The 16,331-nt window shown below is 42.8% G+C and overlaps 1 protein-coding gene across 1 annotated transcript in view; it reads left to right on the top strand.

Annotated features, from left to right (window-relative positions):
* Positions 1 to 16,331, top strand: part of LOC133447791 (uncharacterized) — a 779,477-nt gene that overhangs the window by 705,117 nt on the left and 58,029 nt on the right. The window lies entirely within an intron of this gene.

The following is a 16,331-nucleotide window of genomic DNA, read 5'->3' as shown; positions in this document are numbered from 1 at the left end:
TGTCCAGGAGATTTACATTCATCCCTCACCGTTTGTGAACTATACAGTCCAACGAGATCCGCCTTCAGTTTCACAAAGTCAAAGAATTTGGCATACTTTGACAGGCTCTGCAGTTTCGTGTCATCAAAATGTTGTGACATGTCCCTGAATTTTGCGCAGTCCACCAAACCAAGGAAAGCTAGCTCGCCAAAATGATCAAACCTAGCCTTCATTTGACAGCTGATGTTATCCAGAATGTTGCAGAACACTTGTTTTCGTTTATTTCTAATCAACTGTCTGTCTCCGCTCTCTGTCAGGCCAAGTGCACAACATTTGTTCTCAAATTGGACATAGAAACTGTCGAACTCCTGTGTCATGCGCTCGAGAGCCGCAACAGTGTCGCGGATGCGTGCAAGACAATATTCAATGTCCATCACTTTGTTTTGCAGCACTCTAAATAGTGCGTCAGTTTCATTGAAAATGTCCTCACATGCCAGAAGGAGAAGGCATGTTGATGCTTTTGACAACCACCGATTGTATCCTGCTGCCATCATCAGCGTGTCATTATCCCAGGTGTCTGGATTTTCTAAAATGATCTCGAACAACGTGCGCAGATCACTGTGGTGCATACTTATGGTCTGCAGCAGCCTTGAGTTGGAGCTCCATCTTGTAGGTGCTGCTCAGGGTAAACGGCGCTTGACAACATCATCCAGCAAGTGAGTGCGCTTTGTGGATTTGTTGAAAAATTATGCTAGTCTCTCAGCTGTTTTGAAAAAAAAAACGTGACACTCGGACATGCACTTTGCTGAATGCAATAGCACCAAGTTCAGTTTGTGTGCGTAACAGTGAGTAAACATGGCTTCGGGCACTTTCTCTTTAATTTTGAGAAATGTTCTCCCCGTGTTCCCTTGGGTAGCTAATGGGAGCTACCCTCACAAAAACATGCACACAGTCCTGGGCTATACATGCCCCCTCTGGCCAACCGGGGCGCCATATTGGGGTGGGGAGGATCCGGCCGGAATAACGTGATCCTTCCACGCGCTACGTCCGGCCGGAGAAACCCCACCCTGTCTGGTGAAAAGATGCGGCCTGCTCACTCCTCAGGTTAAGGAGGAGACCTGAGCTCAGTGCAGGGCCCTCCCGGGGTTGGTAGAGGATGGCAATGCCCAGGACTGTCACTTAGGTAGGAGCACGGGGTGGTAAAAATGGGAAAAAACCGGGATAAAATTTTTTTTTTTTTAAAAAAGAAATATTTTATTTCACTAGCTCTACCAGCCAAGCTGTGTCTCTTTGCAGAGGATCTCGGTGCATCCGCACTGTCAGCAGAGCTGCTCCCGTCTCCAGGGCCCGCACACTACTGAAATACACAGAGAATGATTCGATACACCTGTGTACCGCGTCACCTGTGCGCAACTCCCCCGCACTCCCTCTCTCCCCTGCAGACCCCGCCCCAATCCCAATCCAACCACAGCAAGTTAACAGAAAAGATTTAAAGAGCAATGATTTATTAGTCCTTCATATTTCAATATCAGCAACGATTTGTACAAGGAAGAAGACAAGTGGGAACCTTCTACAAAATGAGTGAAAAGAAAAACATCAACATGTGAATGAACAGCAGAACCAGTGTTGCCAGGTGTACGATAATTGTCGTATTTGTACAATAATTTTGCCATCTGTACCATGTATGATCAATAAACCCCAAAGCCAAATATATGATACTATGATTATTCTGTAAATGTGTGTTTGTAATCAGCCTGCCGTTACTGTCTGCCTGTTTTTTTGTGAACCCTGAATGTTTCTGTTTCCATGTGATAAGTTTCCAGCCAATCAGGCTTTTATAAATGTGAGCTGCAAGTGATGTCCACGTTTGCCTCAGAGCAACAAGCGTTATTGGCTGAATGGTCTGCTGCACTCGCCCCACGGGACGTTCCAGCCGGGTCCAGAAGTTGAGCAAGGAAAATAAACAAAAAGAAGAAGAACATTCCTTTCCATATAAGCCATGAGTGCCGATTAGGAACTTAACCACTACTATATCTCACAAGCATATTTGACTGTAGCGCATCAATACACTTGTTATTTTGGTTATGTACGATCATTTCCCTCAAAAAACAAGTTTTTATGATACAATAATCCTACATTTTTCACCTGCTAACACTGAGCAGGGTCATAATCTTTAAACACGTGTATTGCAATGGACATGTTTTCTAATGTTCCTTATTAAAGGCTGATGCTGACTCACACAGTTCAGGTTTGTTTTCATCATCATACATAACTATGGATGAACAATAACCCAAATAACCTTCTGCTTTATGCTTTTTTACTTAATGGGACAAAACATGGGACATGGGCTATCCCTGACATGTTAATTGCACAACAATGCTGAGGAACTTTGCAACTGCAGCATTCCTGGATACTAGAATTGTATTACAGGAGTGAGACAAGACCCCGGAGCAGATGTTTTGGGTGTGGAGGTGGTGACGGGAAGGGATGCTGGCAGTGATCCCAGTAAAACCATTATTTCTCATTTTAACATGCCAGGAAAAGAAAAAGGTTTGTTAGCGAGCAAAACAACATGAATTGAAGTACTTGAAGCATTAGACATAAATATACATTTGGACCATACTGGCCATTGATGTTACCCAGAAAGGAGATGAGAAAATCTAAATAAATAACTATTTTAACCTTTGATAAGACTCATAAATGTTCATCTATCCATCCACCCATCCACCCATCCATCCATCCATCCATCCATCCATCCATCCATCCATCAACTTCTGCTTATCCATGGTGGTTTGCTGGGATAGCAGAGAGGTCCAGTCTTCCCTCTCCCCAGCCACCTCGGGCCAGCCAAGAGATATGATCTCTCCAGTATGTCCAGGGTCTTCCATGGAGCCTCCTCCCAATTGTGCATGCTTGAAACACCTCCTGAGGGAAGCTTACAGGTGGCTTCCTTACCAGATGCCTGGAGTACCATAACTGGCTCCTCTCGATGTGGAGGAACAGTGACTCTATACAGAGTCCCTCCCGGATGACTGAGCTTCTCATCCATTTCTAAGGGAGAGTGTGTGTATCTCCCACTAAGCCCACCCCTCCAGCGTTTACAGGAAATGGTAGAACTTCTTTCAAACTGCAGAACAGCTCCAGAAACTTCTTAATGGTCTCATATGTCTTCACTGTTGTTACTATTTACAGAAAATAGTTTCATTTCTAGAACCCATGAAACATCAAACAAATAAGTCTGTTAGCATAGCCTGTAATAGAGGATGTTCTTCCACCTTCTTGCAGTTGCTGAAATGACAGGTAAGTCAAAAGAAGTTTGCAAAAGTACTCAATGAACTTGTGACTCCTCTACAAGTACTTGTTGATTCACTGCTGCTGATTCACTATTTACTTCCTCCCTTCTTAGGTCGTTCAAAACAATTGTGTTTTCGTCTGAGGGGTAAATGGATTTGTAAAACTGTGACATGCTAACTCAGTCTCAAACATTGTTGTTCACAGGATCCAACCTCATGAATGATGATGAGCATGATACCATGTCTTCAATAACAAGCTGAAAGATAAGAAACCTCAAGTTGCTGCTCCAGAAGATCAGAAATATTGTGCAGAAGAACGGAGGAAGCCATTACACCAACGAGATGTTCCAGGAGGCCGAGAGGGCAATTCAAGAGAAAAAAGAAAAAGCATATTATATATATATATACATATATATACAGGAAGTCAGAGAGCAAAAGGAGAAACTGCAGTCCAAATATGAGACTGAGGCCAGAAAAGAAGCTGAGGAGGGAAATCCTTTCTATCACCTGATAAAAGCTGAGAAGCATGTTGTTGGTTTCTTTAATCAGCATCTGCTGGTGAAACATGGTGAACCTGTGGTTACTGTTTAAAACAGGAAGCACGTTCAAAGGGAGGCACACTGAGAGGCCAGTTGCATACTGGTCTGTGTTTAGACAGCAATACAGAGTTGTTCTGTGAGGTTAGAAATGATCCTCCAGACCTTTTGAGATCAATATCTACAAGAATTTTTACTTTTTCTTTCTTTCTTTCTTTCTTTCTTTCTTTCTTTCTTTCTTTCTTTCTTTCTTTCTTTCTTTCTTTCTTTCTTTCTTTCTTTCTTTCTTTCTTTCTTTCTTTCTTTCTTTCTTTCTTTCTTTCTTTCTTGTCTATAGTTTTTGCTCTTTTTTATTAATGTTTGTTTTCTTTTCTTGACTGTTGGAGTGGGTAATAAAGTTATTTTTAAACTCAAACTATTATTCTTTCTTTTTACTTCACTTAATGCGTACTTAAATCTGAGACTACACAATTAATCCAAGTACTAAACCATAACATTATCAAATTAAAACCACATGTTCAGGTGCACGTGTGATCCTGAAGGCATTGTAAGAAAATCTGCTCAGAAAACAAGGATCAAGTGCACAACAAAGGAGAGTAAAGTTAAAGTTTGACTTTTCTGCAGGAGGCTGTAACTGCACCAGACAGGGTCAAACCACAAAGAAAAACCACAAGAAATAACAAACAGTAAGAAGCACAGTTTATGAGAAACTTCAGCAATTCTTAAAAATGAAAGAAAACCCTGCCTATGGAGAGAAGCTTGCAGTTTCTCGTGAGTCATTCAGGGTCCAGGCAGGATGATGCAGGCATGTTGGTATTTTTTATTTACATAACTGGTGCTCATTTACTGTATTTTTGGAAACCAGGCTCCTTAAAACAGAAAATACAGGTTGGGGAGAATAAACATTGGAAAAACAAATCTTTTTAGTTCCTACTTTTACAATACGGAAACCTTTCGGAAACCTTTGACAGCTGGATGTAGGTCATCTGGAAAAGAAAGAAAAAGTGGTTACAGTTATACAGCATGTGTTGTTCAAACAGAAAAACAACAAGGACGAGTGCAACACCGCTGAACACATAGGAAATTGTGCAGGAAAACACCACCCTTCCTCTAAGCATAATACACTCATCCCGCAAGGACATTTCTGGGGAAGGTTTTTTTTTCTGTCTTTGGACCTCAGGACATAAAAGGCTTCCCTCAAACAAGGCTATGATCATAGCTGTTGACAAGGACACCAAGAACACTGAGAAAAAGGATCAAAATGTAATGCTTCGCTTACTATAGTAATGAGGAGAGAAATCTTGGTGGGACACTTTTTTTGAGCAAAATGTACCACATAGAATTGGTTTGAGGTCAGTAAGCACAACAAAATTCATACATGATTATAGGGCACACTGCTAATTTTTGAGAAAAAATAAGGCTTTTATGTGGACCTTATAATGTGGAAAACACGGTGAATGTCCTACTTTTAAACAATAGCTACAGTTTTCATCTTTCGCTCAGAATATCAACAACTTCATCAATTTATTATCTTTTTTTTTAAATGTTGCTCAGCATATGAAAGTGTAAGATCACTTGACATCTTAACAACTTCATTGTTAAGATGATAGGGCTTCTGTTTCCAAATACAGTCAAATAACAACACATTGGACTCCTCAATGAGATTTGTTCCTCAACTCAACTGTTTCTAACCTCACAAAGCTTTAGATATGATTGGCTTGCTGAGGTCTACCTGTATTCATCAACAGCTGCAGATTTGTGTTAGTCTGATGGTTGTGATTATGAGATGATTTCCTGCACACAAAGGAGAGTCTGCAGTCCTGCTCTGAGGTGGAGGAGCCACTGGACTGATCCCACACCAAACATCATTTTATTCACTTCACATTTACTTTCAATTTCTACAGCAGCCTTGTGGTCCGAGTATACAGGATAATTACTTTGACTATGATAAAGTGCACCCCCTGCTGGTAGCTTTTGAACACTGCAAGTCAGCTCATTGCTTCAAGTCATCCTGGTTAAAATGATCAAATTCCACATGATGATAATTCCCATCCCTAGGTTGTACTGCTGAAAAGAGAGACCTTGTTCCAGGACAGCAGGCCTCTTTCTTGCAATCGCCTCTAAAAATATTGTCTCCACATTCTGAGGCTCAGAAAGGAAATATATCAGCTGCAAAGAGGAAAAACTACCAACTACCGAAACTACCATCTAAAGTTATTTTACGACATTTCTTTTCGTCCTCAGAGCGACTTGGTTTTGCAGCAAAATGGAGGGTACATAAGACAGAGAAACATAAATGCAGATTAAATACTTTTGACCCTTCTTAACAGCATGTCAGAGTTATCTTAAAATGTAGTTTATTAATGATTGGAGACCCAAAGTACTTACACCGCTCCACAAACTCCACTTGCTGACCTTTCATGATGGTGGTAAAGGATAATAAAAGATGCCACCTGCAGCACCGTGATCATTTTCCCTGTTGTCATGGAGACACACTATGACAGAAATGTCCTTAATGTCAAAATGAACCTGAAATTTTGGTTTCAAAAATTTCGAAGTCGTCCAAGGCAAAGCAAGTTTATTTATATAAAACATTTCAGCAACAAGGCAAATCAAGGTGCTTTACACAATGAATTTATGAAAAGTGTATAGGAGAAAAAAAACAACAAACAAAAAAAACGTGTGTAACTGACAATGTCCAACTTTATGAAAAAAAATTTCCAACTTTATAGCATACATAAACATATTGACAGCCTGGTTAAAAAAAAAAAACAAGATAAATACATTTTGGCCTCGATCAGTTTATTTCTTATTCATGACAACTCTGAGGTGGGTACTTTATTTTGTACCACGCCAGCAGACTTTATATGCAGCATTAAATTAATTTGTAATACAATTGATTGACAGTGGGCTCAGCCAATGGCAAGCCATTATCACTTCCTCATCTGTAAACAACACGCCATGTGCCTCAGCGGAGCAAACAGCCGCTTTTACGAATTTTACTAATCTTTTATTTTGTGTGAGTCAACAAGTTAAGCGGTACATCCCGCTGTAAATGCTGGGATTTAGCTGAAGGAGTGTGTACAATAACTTTATCTTGTGGATGCTGTGGTATTGGTTATCTCTGAACTAAACAGGCACAAGTTATTTATCTATCCGTCTATTTCAGACACTTTTCAGTTGTTATTGGTGCTGACATGAATGCTGTCCTTCATCCTTTACCACCTCAACATGCTCCTACAATTACTTTACAAGGCTCAGTTAGTGATTTCTGTCTCACAGATGTATCAGAGCTGTAAACCCTTCTTCAAGACAAAACAGTTTCTGTTCAGAGAGACATAAAACCTATTCAAGGGTAGGATTCAATTAACTTCTGTAAATGTATACTCTGAAATCCATTCAGATGTGATTTATCCTAATTACTTGTCTGACCACTGTGTTATGGCATCAAAACTCACAATTACAAAAGTTCCTACAAAAACCACAAGATGGTGCTTTAACACCATGTAACTTAAAATCCATAAATATTGGGAGATTTTCAGAAACAGGCCGACTTTCAACACATTTATTTCAGAAAATGCCTAGTCAGTAAATGAGGAGGCAGTACTCAGTAAATGAGTGCTGCTACGATGCTCTGCAGGGATACTTTCAAAGGGAGAAATATCACCAGAGACAAAGAGAACAAGTTTACATGATGAACATCACATTTTAATACTAATAGTATCTGTTAGAAAAGTTTACTTTGCTTCCAGGGGCGGAGCAGGGGTCCCAGCCCAGGGAGGGCAAAGCATTCTTGATGGGCCCTTGTGGCCTAAACATCATTTAGACGGTACTTTCGGTAATTAAGCAAAGTACAGCAAAGATATGAACAAGTACAAGTCACAGACAAACTGATCTTTAAATCATTGCAAGTTACAGTTTACATAAACACAACCTTTATTACAGTGCAGCTTCCCCTTTGAAGACATGTGCAACAACACGGGCATTTCAGCCTGTGGCATGATGGATCCATCGGAGTGGTTAAAGACCCACTATAGCCAGAGTGGGAGGCTCCAGGTTTGGTGGGACTATATTGGACTATATTTCTGATTTACAGCACAAGTACAGCCATTATCATGCCACAGGGAATGCAATCATTTTCAGCATTTCTTAAGAAAATATCAGATATAGTTTTATACGTGATGTGCAGAGCAGTGTTGTGGAAAAACCCATTAATACCTCTCTCTAATGTTTTTTCCCACTGGGTGACTGCATCTAAGTTACCAAGAATACGACTTGAGAGATGAGTGCGTTCCCCCCCCCGGGAAAGTTTTTATACGAGAGGTGCCGGATCTGCCCAAATAAGTCCCGGAACACAGGGAGGCCAAAATCGAGAGGTGCCGGATCCTGTTTCGGCAGGATCCGGCACAAATTAACCCCTGCCGATTCCTCATCATTTCATTTCTTATGTTACAAGACAAATGAATCGCTGAATGTTCACAAATGACAACTTTATTGTTAAAAAAAATAAAATAACGTAATTTGTATATAAATAACATTTATGCACTATTGCTGGCTCAAGGAAGGACCGTGCATCTTCTGAAGGTGTCTGAACAGCTTCAGGTGCATTGCTTGGAAGATCTGAAACCATAAACAGAAGATAGTTTGTAATGTTGGAGAGCTAGCAAGATTTGAAAGTGGCACTTCCTCTAAGCCCCACCCCGTCCTTCCCCTCCCGTCAGCGCTCCGTCCAAAGCCACGCCCCCACAAACTTTGGGGAACGTGCATTTGCAGGAGTCGAGTTTTCCAGGACATTTTTGACAGCACATTTTCAACAAAACTACCCCATGTCTCATTCACCTGTAAGCGTGGCCGTTTTGGGAGGGCTGTGCCCACCCAAACGTGCGTCCTGCCCACCCAATCAAAGTTATGGGGATCCTTTATTTTTTTTATAATTGAATTTTTTTATAAATATAAAAAAATATCACAGAATATCTGTACCGTTTCTGATTGGGTGGGCACTGCGCATCATTTTTAGACACAACAATGAACCAATACCGCAAAAGTTGTGTCTCAGCGGAGGGAGCCGACGTCCCAGCAAAATGAGCACAACAGAGAAGTTCAGAACAGCAGACAGAGCACACACTGAAGGCTGATTTATGTATTCGTTACACCAATACATACCGTTACACCAACGCAGAATGGTGCGCGTCGCCGCGTACCCTACGCCGTAAGCTACGCCGTACCTACGGCATAGCCGTGGCTCCAGAGCCTGCACGGCACCGCAGCGCACCCCCACCTGCACCGGCACTCTCCGCCCTCGCCAGGATGGAGACGCCTCCATCCCCACGGACCCCACGGTCCGTGGCAGACCCCCAGTAGCGGACAACCTGCGCCGCAGAATCGCACTTTGGCTTTCTTTTTTTAGCCTTTTTAGCAGGGCTAGCCGTTACATTCGACGTGACGAGTGCGCACATTGGACAAAGGGGGGCGTGGGCGGGACTTAAAGTGAAGGCATCTGATTGGTTCTTGCTCCCCCGACAATCCGCTGGTCCTCTGACCAATCCGTGCCAATCGGTGCGCAAAAAAAATTGGTCAGAGTTTTTACAGGATTAAAGCTGTCAGAGAGGTCAGATTTTTTTCTTTCCTTTTTCTGAACACATACACACACACACTGGCTACTTTCAGGGACCATTTCACCCAGTATAACAATAAATGTTATTGAATACGATTACAGACTATACCTATAATTGATCAGATTACCTAATGATATTTTTGTGTATCAATAGGTGTTGATGTGTTATTTTTTTCTTTAATCATGTAGATACCATGTATTCTATTCATGCTGCTGTTAATTGCTTTGTTTTTGTTTTTAGACTGCAATCAAGTATTCTGCATATTTTAAATCTTTCTACAATCTTTTGCTGTATTTTACATAGGTAGAGGCCTCGTATAAGCCCCTTGGGCTTTTTGCCTCAGCCTAGCACATTACCAATCACTCTTTTGCATTTGTATGTTACTTGTTCTGTTTCTGTTTTATACTGTACTGCATAAAAAATTTAAAAAAATAAATAAATGGAGTCATCAGTGGCTAAACTTTAAAAAACCTCAACCCATCAGAAAGGGGGAAAAAGACATTTACTCTACCAGAATTTCCATTAGCCCCCGCAGAAATTTTACATGGCTCACATAAAAGTGTAGTGACATGATCTTTGTGGCCAATGCTTCAGTCATGGATGGAAGTAATGTTTCCAGGGGATGTGACTGAGACCATGTTGAAAGTTAATGTCATGATAATAGCTGACAGGAAGCCACAGGAGAATAGCACTCTCTCTTCCCTCATTTTCTTCAACTCCAGTGGTAAATCCCTGGATCAATACAAATCCTTTTGACCCTTTACTGCTGCCTTTTTCTGCGGTATTTTCTTGTCTCCATAACCCTTTTATGATGACCAATTACGTTCATATAATCTAATTAAAAGAGCGAGAATCTCTGTCTCTGTATGTGTGTGAGTGGTTACGGACATGCATCCATGCATGTGCATGTATGGATTTGTACTTGTATTACTATGCAAGTAAAATAAATCACTTTAGACTTATAATTAATGTATAAATTAGGTTAAGAGGTAGTCAAGTGGAGGGTTGGGATTAGCCTCACAGAGTTGAATGCAGGTCTGTGTTATGTCCTATGAGCTGCCCATGTGCAATAATCTTTATCAGTAAACATCTCACAAAACACACTGAAATTAGTCCTCTGCTTTCAACCCATCACTCGTTGGACTAGGAGCAGCGGGCACCCAGGGTGAGTAGCGGGGACCCAAGGTGAGCAGCAAGGGGTTCCCCTCAGCTCAGGGGCGCAGATAGGATTTTTGAACTGGGGGGGACCAAGCTGTCAGCAAATGATTCCAACTATTTTGTGTAAATGCATATTATATATATATATATATATATATATATATATATATATATATATATATATATATATATATATGTATTTTTTTGTATTTTTTATATATTTTTTATTTCTGACTTTTCAGTCTTTTTACCCCTCCCCTGCATGTGTGTGCTAAGTGTACTGCTGACAACAAAATAAGTGTCCCCACTGAGGGAGAAAATAAAGGATATCTTATCTTATATATATGTGTGTGTATGTATTATGTATATGTATGTATAAAAAATTGATAACAAAAAAAATAATATAATAATAGGATAATATTTCTTTCTGCCACTTTATTGAGGTTTTTGTAGTGAAATGAGGAGGAATCATAGAGATAACTTCTCATTTCAACTAACTGGATCAGCCGTTCTTCATCCATGACGGTTTCCTACAGCGCTTTCAACCTGCTTTCAACCGGTGTTCTGAGATTTCTTCCTACCTAAAATTCTTTCCTACCGTAGCCAAAAATTATAATAAATAAAATCAATCAAACATTCTTGCTGGATGCTGCAGTTAACCTTTGGTTGCTGCAGCATCCTGCTCTACCTGTTGATTTCCATCACTGCTTTTGGCACAAAACTGAATAACTTTTCCAGCTGTTTAATACAGCTGGAAAAGCACATTCACTAACGCACCGGCATAAATACATGCATTTGATTTGTCCCTCAAACGTATATGCATTAAATACTGTCCATACAAAGTATTAAAATACAAAAAACTAACCTTGCGGCGATCAGGTAGCAGGATATTGTGGCCTTCTGAAGTCTGAGGTTGCTGCTATATGCATGCGCAGTCAACTCGAGTAGGAAAAAATTATGTGTAGGAAGAAATCTCAGAACACCTGCTTTCAACCAGCTTTCAATGCGAGCGGCAGGAAGAAAATAGAACATTTAAATATCACAATATCAAGCTTGTTTTCTGTTTTAGAAAGTACAAACGTAGGAAGATTACAAGTGAAGTAATCACCCATCTTTTACTTGTCTCTTTACTCTTTTAGGAGTTCCTTTCTGGAGCGCACGGGCGGGGAGCGCGGTTAAGGCTGATTTATGGTTCTGCGTAAAATCGACGGCTTAGGGTACGCGGCGACGCGCAGAGTTCGGTACGTGTCGCCGCGTACCCTACGCCGAAGGGTCTGCGTTGGTGTAACGCGGAACCATAAATCAGCCTACAAAGCGAGTTTCAGCTGTCAATCAAAAGAAACGTGGTGGGGGGGGGACATAACGCTTTCAGCGTGGACAGAGAGCGTCCGATGTAACGCAGTGCGCGCTCTCATGCAGTTAGGACAGGTTGTTACATAGGGACAGTGGATGGGAGGGACGGATCGGGGTCATTATAAATCTGGGGGGGACGTGTCCCCCCCGTCCCCAGTGCCATCTGCGCCCATGCCTCAGCTGCTATCCCAAGGACTTGAACCTGGGTCCCCCAAACCCAAACCCACCTCTGTAACCACGCCATCCTTTTCTGTGTGTGTAAACCATATATGCAACTGAAAATAGCTAATGCTTGCGCCCACTCCCGCAAAACTCTGAGAATTTATGCCCACACAATAATAGAGATGCTTTGGCTTTGTGTCTTCTCCCGTCCTGCAAGAGAAATATGGTCCTAGACAAATCTATCTGATTTAATGTTAACATGATCATTGTGGAGCTTGATGGATAATTGACAGTTCATAGGTCACCTGACCGAAAGTTAGATGCAGATCCATCATTGTCATCATCGCACAAGCTATTTCGCCTTTCGCGCACGCATCAATTATGTGATTGAGGTTATAGAGACGAGAGTAGCTGTGAGTGGCTCAAAGAACACTAATAAATAACATAAAATAGACAAAGTTAACAAATGGAACAAATTAATTTAACAAATGAACCACTTGGCCATTACATTGCTGTGGACGAAGAGAATGCTGCTGACCGACTGCGGTCCCAATCCCGCATCTCTCTTCCAAGATGCTCCACAGACACTAAACGCAGTTTCTCCAAATGTCTGGCTTGTCTTGGTTTGTCTTTGTTTTTGTAAAGACCTTGTTTGAAGTTCTTTTCCACCTCATTGATTTCCATCTGGTCGCTAGACTACATCCCGATCCCGCAGTGTTTGTTTTAGTCACCCGCAGCAAAGTTCAAACCGCCCGCTCCCACCAGATTTGCGTTGCGGCGCGTTGCGGCGGGACCCAATCCCAATGCAGCAGACCGTGAAATAACACACACCTAATGGCTAAAGAAACCAACTGCGTCCCATGAATGCATAACAACCCATGAAGGCTGTGTTCCAGCCAGTTGCCTAGTTTTGGATTTGGGTTGTTTGAATTCTGCTCCTGCTCGGACTTCCTCCGGGTACACCGACTTCCTCCGGGTACTCCGAAATCCTCCAAATAATCTGACTTCCTCCGCGTACTCGTACTTCCTCCGCGTACTTGGACTTCCTCCGGGTACCCGGACTTCCTCCGCATACTCAGACTTCCTCCAGGTAATCCAACTTCCTCCGGGTACTCCGACTTCCTCGGCGTACTCGGACTTCCTCTGCGTAATCGGCCTTCATTCGCGTACTTGGACTTCCTCCGCGTACTTGGACTTCCTCCGCGTACTCGGACTTCCTCCACATACTCGGACTTCCTCCGCATACTCGGACTTCCTCCATGTACTCGGACTTCCTCCGCGTACTCGGACTTCCTCCATGTACTCGGACTTCCTCCGCGTACTCGGACTTCCTCTGCGTACTCGGACTTCCTCCGCGTACTCGGACTTCCTCTGCGTACTCGGACTTCCTTCGTGTACTCGGATTTCCTCCGGGTACTCGGTCTTCCTCCGGGTACTCCAGCTTCCTTCGGGTTGTTGTGCAACTCAGGTAGCTTGGCTGTCCAGTTATCGAAGGCTATTAATGAATATTATTAATAATTATTAATAATTAATAAAGTTGACTATTTATCAAATTGTATTACCAAAATGATAATAATTCTCGTAGGGGCACCACTCCGGGGCCTTACTCCGGAGAAAAATGATAACTAAACAGCAGAAAATCAGTCTCATATGATTATGGTTTAAGTATAGTAGCCTATAATATAATTGAAGGAGTGAGATCCGAACACTAGGCTCTGTCAAACAAATCAATTTGTGACCAAATCTTGCATGAAATAACAACAACCACTCATTAAAAATCAATCAGAATTTATTTACATACGGGTATCAAAGATGATAAACAAATACCCAATAAATCCCGATGGCAGAACTTAAGTATCATAAAACCATTAATTAACTAGAAAAACAACAATCAATAAAAATTAAATGAAAGTTAAATGCATGGAATGAAAAAAAGAAATCAAAGCAATAATAAAAATGATATCACGAACATGTACGGTTTAAAATATTGTGGCTGCATAAAGATGGCTGCGTTTTTTAAAGATGGCGGGACTGTAACCACGCCACGTGCAATTAGACCGGATGTTACTCCCGGTGTTTTAAACGTGACTACTGGCGAAACGGCGCCACCAAATGAACAAATAACCGTAATATGCACACAGTAATTTCATTAAACATAAATTCAGGTCTACACCAGTGACTGATCGCCCAGACCGCAGCTCACACGTCCTCGGGAGTCCAGACCTGAAGCTGCAGGCTCCGTCGCCTGCGGGCGGAGTCCTGCCGGGGGGTTCCTGGCGGGGATCCTCAGTTTCTGCGGCCGCTCGGTCTCTCTCCTCTCCTAACTCCACAGAAAAAGTGAACAGTGGCCGGAGAAACCTCACACCGGCTCGCTCTGGTCCTGACCGCGTCCTCAGCACATCGCCTCGCTGCACACGGGGGCCGGTTCCTCCCTTCAGAACGTCGGCTCGTCCCGTGTTGTGTCGCCGGGCTGCGCGAGGGCCTCGCGGTCCAAAGGCTGGAGCTCCTGGCGGGTTTTGGCTCCCGGAGCGGTCGTCCTGAATGGAAGACAGGGCTCGGGGAAAAAAGAAAGGAGTTAAGGCAGGGAGACAGAGTCCAGAGCGCAGCGCTCTGGGATCGGACCTTGCGCCCGGTCAGTGCGGGCCCCGAGGGCTCCTTGAAACCCCTCCCCCACAGCTCTTAAAAGCTGCTGGACAGCAACGCGCGTCCCGGATCGTTGGCAGAAGAGAAGAGAAGAGAGAAGTCTCGGTGCAGCACGGAGTTTTGTATCTCCGCGCGCTGCAATGACGTCATCAGTGCCTCGCTCGGGATTGGGTGCGTGTCGCTCTCAGGCGCCGCCCCATCCCTCAAGGCATGCTGGGATTGTAGTTCATGGCACGGCGGCCATTTTAGGAGGCATATTATAGCCGATTTCAGGCTGGGGGGGTTGACCAGGGTTTCAAAGTTTGAATATACATTCACAAAATGTTCATAAACATTTATAAGTTCAGAGTTCACATGGGCATATGGGCGACGCCCTACAGGGTACTTGGACTTCTTCCCACAATCCAAAAAACGTTTGCTAGCTTGATTGATGATTCTAAATATCCTGCTGGTGTAAGTGCGTCGCCCTGTGATGGACTGGTGACCTGTCCATGGTGAACCCCTGCCTCTCGCCTGTAATGAGTCGGGATAGGGTCCAGCAGACCCCCGGGACCCTGTATAGGGTTAAGTAGGTATAGAAAATAGCTTTTTGTGTGTCGTTTTTTGCACACGTGAGTGCGCACATGTCCTCCATGCTCCTGGGTCATGGGTCATCAGTCTCACTGGCAACAACATAAACTCATCTTTCGGTTTTGCTCAGTTTTTACTGTAAGCGTGTGCATAACGGTCCTCAAACAGTCTGCTTTTTACAATGACAATTATATTTTACAATCTGCTTCTTCCAACTTACATCCCCTGCCTGAGTTTTTTTCTTTCTAGCTTTTCTCCTTATCCATACCATCCTTCTTTCCCCAACTCCAGAAGAAAGAAAGGAAGAAACGTCCATGTTCTCATCCAGTGACTGCCCGCTATCGACTCCCCTCCTCATAAGAAACTGCTGTTTAATGGAGGCGTTCAGACTGAAGGCAACTCTAAGTGAGTTAGCATGTAATCTTATCCCCTGAAATGGTTTCACTAAGTCTGTGTTAGGATGTGGAGACTGATCCATGGGGCTAATAGCAGCCTTTTACATAGAATGACTGATGCTTCACACACTGTGGTCCACCACTTACGTGATGGATGTGGTTTGAATCATTAGATATTTATCATTTAATTGCTCAGTTACCACTCAGCTACTACTACACTGACTGTTTAAAGGAGCGTGTGTCCTGAAATAGCAATTGGATGTTCTGATGGTGGTTCTGATTTACAACGCCCTGCTATGGACTGGCGACCTGTCCAGGGTGAACCCCTGCCTCTCACCTGAAAATTTGCTGGGATAGTCTCCAGGAGACCCCCGTGACTCTGCAAAGGATAAATCAGGTACAGATAATGGATGGATGGATGGATGGATGGATGGATGGATGGATGGATGGATGGATGGATGGATGGATGGATGGATGGATGGATGGATGGATGGATGGATGGATGGATGGATGGATGGATGGATGGATGGATGGATGGATGGATTTACGACGCCAATCCCAAAAAAGTTGGGACCCTGTGTATAATGCAAATAAAAACCAGAATGTAATGATTTGTTAATCTCACAA

The sequence above is a fragment of the Cololabis saira genome, chromosome 1 (genome assembly GCF_033807715.1).
Source record: "Cololabis saira isolate AMF1-May2022 chromosome 1, fColSai1.1, whole genome shotgun sequence".
In the NCBI taxonomy this organism is placed as follows: Eukaryota; Metazoa; Chordata; class Actinopteri; order Beloniformes; family Belonidae; genus Cololabis; species Cololabis saira.
This window is presented reverse-complemented; position numbering and strand designations above follow the sequence as displayed.